Source organism: Ipomoea nil, unplaced genomic scaffold, assembly GCF_001879475.1.
Source record: "Ipomoea nil cultivar Tokyo-kokei standard unplaced genomic scaffold, Asagao_1.1 scaffold2036, whole genome shotgun sequence".
Lineage (NCBI taxonomy): Eukaryota > Viridiplantae > Streptophyta > Magnoliopsida > Solanales > Convolvulaceae > Ipomoea > Ipomoea nil.
This window is the reverse complement of record NW_017618464.1, coordinates 7,421,988-7,431,003: the sequence shown is the minus strand read 5'-3', so window position 1 is coordinate 7,431,003 and position 9,016 is coordinate 7,421,988. Positions and strand designations below refer to the sequence as shown.

At 42.6% G+C, this 9,016-nt stretch overlaps 1 pseudogene; it reads left to right on the top strand.

Annotated features, from left to right (window-relative positions):
- The first annotated feature begins 7,214 nt into the window (after positions 1 to 7,214).
- Positions 7,215 to 8,109, top strand: LOC109147880 (annotated as a pseudogene).
- Positions 8,110 to 9,016: the final 907 nt, after the last annotated feature.

The window sequence follows — 9,016 nt, the reverse complement described above, 5'->3', positions numbered from 1 at the left end:
TTACTGCTGATTTGTTTTCCTATTCACAATACTTATGGTTCTTTTATTTCCTATTGTATTGTATCCTTACTTTGTACCATTGCTGCTCGAATTCTATTGCTTGAATTCTATTGCTTGAAATGGATGTCTTAGTACCCATGAGTTGCGAACATATATTGCAACCATTCATCTTCACACAACTACAAATTGGAGATAATTATTTCAATGAAATAATCACTACATTGAATCAAATTCTTGCTGCTGTGTCTTTCGTGGTTAGTTCTTTTTAATTTTACTGGACTTGGTTATTCTTCCGCTTGCTGCATTATAGCTGTGATGCTGCAGACATGTTTCTGTATGAAATCGACTGCGTTGAGGCTTTTGCTTGCTTGCAGATAGATGAAAATGTGATTAAGCTTAGGTGTGATTGCAATATGCATTTGCTTATGCCTCTCACTAATACAGTACTTTCCATCAGCTCATAAATCAACCATTTGTGTATAAAAATGATTGTCGTATGGTCTCAATCAGTTGTGACCATACGACTGAAATGTAGATAGTTTTTGATTGTAGATAGTTTTAAATGTCAACAAAATTTGCGCGAGATGATTCTAACCCAAACTCATTTAATACTCAAAAACCCATGATTTTACTACTGCTTGCCCCAGTTCTGCTCTTTTCGTTTCTGTTCGGAGCTTCAGTTATTTCTTCTTCTAAGTTTTTTTTTATGGTTAGTTCTTTTAAATTTTACGGGACTTTTTATCAACGAGCGCCTATCCATATGTGTTACTTCAAACAATTCATTCAAACAATTCTTTGGTGAAGTACATATTTCAAGTTACACTATACTCGTAATATATCACTACAATTTTTCATACTTCTTTTAAATTTTTACTGGGAATTGCTTGTTTATAGACTGAAATAATTGTGTACTTCTTTTAAATTTCTAAACAGCACACTAGTACTAAACTAAGTTCATCTTCTTAGTTGCTTTATTCGGAATTCTCTCTGATTGATCATTGCATAGTTAAATAGAGGTGGTGTTATCTTTTAAGTTCATGCCTTCAAATTTGATCGAAACTGTGTGCCTTAGAATCCAGTGAACCATCGAATTTAGTTTAGGTGTGATCACCTTGTAAATGCAATTTTGTTTATTTGATTATATAGTCATTGCTTACGTCTCGTAATAACTACTACCTGCTTGTTTTATATTTGGATAATTCCTACATCAATTATGCGGGAAAACACCCAGTGCCTTACTAACTAGGACATACATACGTACTTTTCATTGCGGACTTATGCTTCAGAAGTTTGTTCTGTGTTCGCAAGGGTGGACAGTGTTTGGCTTGTTCTTTTCTCGGGTACCATGTTGCTGTATCATGCCTGTATGCTGTATCCTTTTCTGCGCATAACACTGTGCGGTGTACTCAATCTATGCAGTAGAGGTTGCTTTTTTATCAAATGTAATTGGAGTATGTTATTTCTGTCGTGGCTAATTTAACCACATTCACGGAAACATAGTAAAGAAATAATACTTTTCATTTCGATGCCCCACGTGAAAATAACTTGTTCAGGGTCACAGCATGGTCTCAACTGCCCTTAATCATGTCCATTACTGTCGACTGAAAGTGCTTTTGTTTGTTAGTTTTTTATTTAATATTACTATTTCTGTTTTGGTGAAACTTAAAATGCCTTTCTATCTTGATAGTACTCTTTTGGTACTTTATCTGCATACTCCTGGCCATTCCATTGGCCCTCACCACCGCCGTGTCACGGAGTCCCCGTCTGTCTCTGCCCCGTCTGTCTCTGCCGCTTGCCCTCTCTAATCCGTCTCTCCGGGCCACTGGTTCCTTCCATTGATGCCACTAAACAAGTCCACATTAGTTGGGACATCATATATCCCACCCTACCACCTATCAGGCTCGAATACGCTCTCTTGTGTCTTTCTTTCATGGTTACTTCTTGTGTCTTTCGATCATGGTTACTTCTTCTGTATTTGGTTACTTCTTTAAAATTTTACTGTACTTGCTTATGATGTTATAGACTGATTTAGTTTCTGTATGAAATTTCCCAACAAAATGGTGCCTATGTTTGCACTTATGCTGTGCTGTTCAACTACTGTGTGGACTGAAATATTTGTGTATGATTTTCTTTCTCATAACGGTAACATTTTAAACTACCCATGCGTTTGCTATTATATCCCATTTAACATTTGTTGTTTTAATTTAGGGCTCTTTTGTGCGTTTACTGCTCAAGTAAATTTGTATTTCGTAATGTAAGTTTACTGCTCGTTTGTATTTGGTTTTTATCTTTTCAATCTTCATTCTTCAACTACTATGTCTTTCAATCCCGTCACAGAATTAAATTTTTTCTTTTTTCTGTCATTATAATCTGCATTCATCTTTCATTAATTCAGGAATGGTGTCCTTAACACATAAAACAGAATGGATGCCCCATAGTGAAAGCACAACATATTCCATCCAAATTAGTGCCATACAATGCTGGATTCCTGCTCTCAAGTACTTATCTATATTCAAGTAAAAACATCTTTCAAGTTACACTATATGCAACTGTTTTGAATGAAACAACCTCTATATCTCATCAAATTCTTAGACTGGTATTTACGGCACTTAGGTGAAGTTATAATGTTTGTGTTACTTATTTGACTGAAATGTTTGTGTTTCTTCTCATGAGATACCACTGTTATTCACCGAATGATTCACGGATGTTCAATGCATTTAAATAATTGAAACTGACGAATTGGGATCATCTCAAGGACTATATATCAAGTTATAATGTTTGTTTTTTATTGTACTCTTTTGTTGCATACTCGTGGCATTCCATTTTCCTTCCATGAATATTGAGCTGGAAATTTTCTAAATATAATCAAATATGATCACTTACTCTAGTTCTTTTCTTTTTGTTACTTTAGTGTTTATTTGGGTAACTTTAGTTTATGTATAGCTTGTATGCAGGCTAGGCTTCTACCGTTACCCTTTTGTTTTCCCGTGTAATTTGAATCTTTGTTTGCCTTTATTCGTGCAACTGTGGACCGGGGTATGCCCCGTGTATTTGTAATTTGTCTTAGGCCTTTGAGGGGATATCATCGGGATGGACTTGCCAATTCACATTCATGTTCGAAAAGGCCTCCATCCACTTGATTATCGAATCAATCCCACTCCAAGTTGTGCTCTTTCCCTGGGGTATGCCCCAGGTTTTCATTGTTTTTTCTGCTTTCTCAAATCGCACACCACGCGTTGTATTTCCGGGGTATGCCCCGTGTATTTTGTTTATCCGGTCTTGGGTATATATATATATTTACATTTACCCTCAATGGTGGCCAAGTTCATGGACCATGGTGGTCCTTCAGTGATTGGAGAGCAAAGGGGGCCGGGTAGGAAGCGGTAAGAAATTGCATCCTGGCACGGGCTGAACGGTGGCCGGGTAGGGGTTTTTCAAATCCGTTGGCGGTAGTCCAGGCTTGCTGCTGGCCCATAGTAGCTAATCCCGTTAGGGTTGGTTCTGGTTCGTTGCTGGTGCTGATCGGGGTTGATGCTATTGGCTGCTCTGTTTTCTTTTTATATCGGTCTGTGTGCTGAAGTTTTTGGCCTGTGAGCTGCCTTGTACTACTTATGTTGTTTCTGGACTTAGGCCTGTGTGCCGATATTTGCCTTTGTATTCACGAGTTGGGGAAGTGTGTATTATTGCTTTGTAACAGGGCAGTCAATAGCACCCCAGGAGATGTTGCGGTTGTGGTTGCAGCCCGGTCAAATTCATTATAGTGCTGGGACGCTATGGTGCAGCTGGCAGGGAAGTGCTATGGTGCGTGACACGCAAGGTGGCCTTTCCCCTTGTCACCCATCTACACGTTTATATGATGGGCTGTGATGCTGACATACTATACTTGATTCTCATTCATTGAGCAAGCGTGCAGTTTACATACTACATACTACTTGGTAGCATTCTTTATTTTCTATTATTTATTTATTATTTATTACTTAGCCTAGTATTTGGTCTAGTGTTAGTGTTATGCTAGCATGGGACTTGGGGCTGCGCATGTTATAGCCCCGGGGGCTTTCGTCTGTAATCTTTATTTACTCTTTTTCAGATTAGTTAGTTGGATTTAGGCCATGTGGGGTCTAAGTCCTTTCGAACTTTGTATTTGGCTTCGGCCTCTCTTTTTTATTAATAAAGTATGATTTAAAAAAAAAAAAAAACCCTAAACCCTAAACCTAAACCCTGTGTATTGATCCGTTCTGTATTAGTCATGTTAGCTTTGACTTAGGCCTGTGTGCCGATATTTCTGTATGTAAAAAAAAAAAAATTATATTAAGACGGGAGCATGTGTATTGCTGCTTTTAACAGGGCAGTCAATAGCACCCCAGGAGATGTTGCGGTTGTGGTTGCAGCCCAGTCGGATTGCATCATAGTGCTGGGACGCTATGGTGCAACTGCCAGGGAGGTGCTATGGCGCGTAACTAGTTTTTCTCTTTGTATGGCTTGTTTGCATGGGGCGTGGGGGCTTCTCGTATTGGGGGTTTCTCTTTCTGCTTTATGTTCTCTTTGCCTATCATGCTTCTGCGTGTTGCTGTGTGGTTTACCGGATGTATTCGTGGGTTTCATGCATAGCATACACTCTGAGGTGGGAGTGCTCCTTTAGTCTTGCTTGTATATATTTGCGCTTGTTGGTGGTTGGTGAATTGGCTGGCTGTTTCTATAAGTGGTTGGGAGGGTGTGAGGTGGGCTTCTGGTACTTAGCATATATGCTATTGCTTCTGTGGAGGGCTGTATAGGTTCCCCGCGTAAAATACAGTACGCTATACCGTGGGAGCTGGCTTGACGCTTGAGGGTGGTATATATGTTGGCACCAATGGTTAGGGAGCCATCGCTTGGAACTTTGGGCCGTTGAAGCCCTCTTCGATAAAGTGCAGAGCTCTGTACGTACGGGGGTGGCCTGGGTTCCAAGGGTGGGTGGAGGTGAGTACCATTGCTCATGTGGCGGGCTTTTTACGGCCCCCCCCGGATAAAATGCAGAGATGTGTACCTGAGGGGATCTGTCCAACGCATGAGGGTGGTTTGGGTTTGGCGGCTGGTTTCATTGCTCCTGTGGATGGGGATATAGGTTCCCTCGGATAAAAATGCAGAGCTCTGTACCGCGGGGGACCGACCTGACGCTTGAGGGTGGAATTGGTCCGTCATGGCTTTTGGAGCATCGTTCCCACCCTTTGTGTAGGGCATGACGCCCAAGAATTGTCTAGCTTTTCACTCGGTTTCAGGTTGCTTGCATTATGGGTGTTGGGCCCACTTCGTAGTTTAGAGTTTTCTCCTTTACTTGTTGCCTTTTAGGCCCTCATGCTTTATTTGTAGACTTGGTCACTTGCGGGCCTGGTCCTTTTTCCTTTGATAGCCTTGGTCACTTTTGGGCCTTGGCGAGACTTTGTTCGGTTCCTTTTTTTTGTTTATAAATAAGATGAACCTTTTTTGTTAAAAAAAAAAAACCCTAAACCCTAAACCCTAACCCCGAAAAGGCCAAAGACCTTTATTGAGCCATAGTCCACTTTTGGGGCTATGGCGTATGCTTGTAGACACTTGGTTTGTTTGGATGGAATAAAATGTACAGTTAAAAAAAAAAAAAAAAACCCTAACCCTAAAACCTAAACCCTAAACCCTAAACCGTTGGCGGTAGTCCAGGCTTGCTACTGGCCCATAGTAGCTAATCCCGTTAGGGTTGGTTCTGGTTCGTTGCTGGTGCTGATCGGGGGTTGATGCTATTGGCTGCCTTGTTTATATTGCATTGGCCTGTGTGCCGAAGTTTAGGCCTGTGATCCGTTCTGTATTAGTCATGTTATCTTTGACTTAGGCCTGTGTGCCGATATTTCTGTATGTTAAAAAAAAAAACTTTATGTTTAGCCGGGAGCATGTGTATTGTTGCTTTTAACAGGGCAGTCAATAGCACCCCTTGAGATGTTGCGGTTGTGGTTGCAGCCCGGTCGGATTGCATCATAGTGCTGGGACGCTATGGTGCAACTGGCAGGGAGGTGCTGTGGCGCGTAACAAGCAAGGTGGTTGTTCCGGTCATCCACCTACACGGTTATATGGTGGGCTGTGGCACTGATGAGCTACATTTGCATTTACATTCTTTCGAGCAGCTGTGCAGTCTACCTTTTACTTAGTAGCTTTTATTAGTATTTTCTCCTAGCATATGGTCTAGTGTTAGCTATATGACTAGCATAGGACTTGGGGCCACGCATGTTATAGCCCCGAGGGCCTTCGTTTGTAATTTTTATTTACTTGTTTTTTTGGGGGTTTAGGCCATGTAGGGTCTAACTCTCCTGGACCTTGTATTGGCTTTATGCCTTTTTGCTTATTAATAAAGTTATCTTTGCCTTAAAAAAAAATGTGCATTATAGTGCTGGGACGCTATGGTGCAGCTGGCGGGGAAGTGCTATGGCGCGTGACACGCAAGGTGGCTTTTCCCCTTGTCACCCATCTACATGTTTATATGATGGGTTGTGATGCTGACATACTATACTTGATTCTCATTCATCGAGCAGGCGTGCAGTCTACATACTACATACTACTTGGTAGCATTCTTTTATTATTTATTATTACTTAGCCTAGTATTTGGTCTACTGTTAGTGTTATGCTAGCATGGGGCTTGGGACCGCGCATGTTATAGCCCCGGGGGCCTTCGTCTGTAATCTTTATTTATTTTTTTTAGTTTAGATTAGTTAGTAGGATTTAGGCCATGTGGGGTCTAAGTCCTTTCGAACTTTGTATTGGCTTCGGCCTCTCTTTTTCTTTTAATAAAGTATGACTTTATTTAAAGAAAAAAAAAAATCCTAAACCCTAAACCCTAAACCTGACGCTTGAGGGTGGAATTGGTTCGTCATGGCTTTTGGAGCATCGTTCCCACCCTTTGTGTAGGGCATGACGCCCAGGAATTGTATAGCTTTTCACTCGGTTTCAGGTTGCTTGCTTTATGGGTGTTGGGCCCACTTCGTAGTTTAGAGTTTTCTCCTTTACTTGTTGCCTTTTAGGTCCTCATGCTTTATTTGTAGACTTGGCCACTTTTGGGCCTTGTCCTTTTCCTTTGTTAGCCTTGGTCACTTTTGGGCCTTATTGAAAATATTATGCTTGTTGGTAAATTTTCTCATGGTAGACCACCCCTATCTGAAATACGGTCCTATTTTGCTAAAACTTTTGTGCTTCGTGGTACAGTTGAAATTGGTCTAATGGACCCTAGACATGTATTTTATGCGGGGGACACTGCTAGGGCTGTATGGAGTTTTTTTATGGGATCGCTCGGCTTGCTGTTCAGTCATCGGGGTCTACGGACGCTCTTGACTGGGTGGAAGCGAGTTGTTTCGCATAACCGTCTTGTTGCTTTTGTTATTTGCAGGTTGCCTTATCTTATCCTTTGGGAGTTATGGAAGCACAGGAACACATGCTTGCATGGCAGAGGGTCGCCCAGTGTATCTCGAGTGTTGTATGGCGTTGCCAAAGGAGTGGCAGAATGCCTCTTTAGGCGATGGCCGCAGGAACACATCTTGCCACCAAATTGGTCGGTCATTCTGTCCTACATAGATTCCACTGTACCGCGACGCGTGGTTCGCGCTGTTAGATGGGATCCCCCTCCGGATGGTTCTATAAAGCTCAATTTTGCACATTCTGAGTCGTTGGGTGGGACTGCTGCCTTGGTACGTAATCGGGGGGGGGGGGGGTGGTTTCTGCTACGGTCTAGCCATTTCGACAGTAGACGGTTTTCGGGACTTTTTCCATGTTATGCACCGGTCTCTTGAATGGTGTTTAGCCGAGGGTTTTAGGTCCCTGGTCCTAGAGTCTGTTATGCCTGAACTTAAGGGATATGTAGACCCCACTACACCTACTCCATGGGTCCTTGACTCTGAAGTGTCACGACTCCGGTTTCTTTGTTCCTGTGCATCTGTTTCTGTTCTTCAGTGTTTGCCACAGGGTAATCTCTCGGTGGCTGCATTGGCAGATTGGGTTGGGGACAAGGATGGGGAGTTTATTTTCCGTAATTTGTCAGACTTACCACCGAGGGTGCGTGCGTTGTTGGTTCATGATGATATCCCATCGGTGGTTTTTGATGATTTTGACCCGCCTTGAGCTACGGTTTGCTTTGATGAATTGTATCACTTTCTGTTATGAAAAAAGAGAAAAGAAAATTTTATTAGAAAAAAAAAGAAAAAAAAAAAGCAATGAAAAAGAAAAAAGAGAAAAAACAGAAATGAGGAATGAAAGAAATGAGGGGAAAAGAAGATGAGAGAAAGAAAGAGTGGTAAAATGAGGGAATACAGAAAGGAAAAGAAAGAGCCGAGGTGAGCTAAAAACAGAGAGTGTGTGAGGTGTTCTTGGAGGCTATGAAGTCTTGCTTGTCGGGACCGAGTCTCAACGTAAGGTGTTGGCGGTACAACATGGCACCCTAGTCTGGGCTGAACGGTGCACCAGGCAGGACTAATCAAATCCGTTGACCTGGTCAGGCTTGCTGCTGGCCAATAGTAGCCGAGTCCCTTCCGGGCCCGGGGGGGACGGGACTTGGAGGCGATGAGGTTCTGCTGGTCGGGACTGAGCCTCAACGTAAGGTGTTGGCGGTACAACATGGCACCCTAGTCTGGGCTGAACGGTGCACCAGGCAGGACTAATCAAATCCGTTGACCTGGTCAGGCTTGCTGCTGGCCAATAGTAGCCGAGTTCCTTCTGGACTCCGGGGGGGACGGGTCTTCTTGGGGGGGTTGCTGTTTGTTCGCGTCAGCCTGTTAATACCTATACACTCACCCTATGAAAAAGATTGAAATAGTTGGGGTCAAGGGAACATGATGCTTGTCTGTTCTATCTTGTTTTCTATCTTTGCAGGTATTTGTTTCTTTGGCCTCCGAGGCACTTGACTGGTCTATAGGCTTCTTTGGTTTCGCCTTTGCAGGCATCTTTTGAGATAGACGAGGCCTCAACGTTGGTGCAAGCGGTAAGAAATTGCACCCTGGCCCGGGCTGAACGGTGGCCGGGTAGGGGTTTT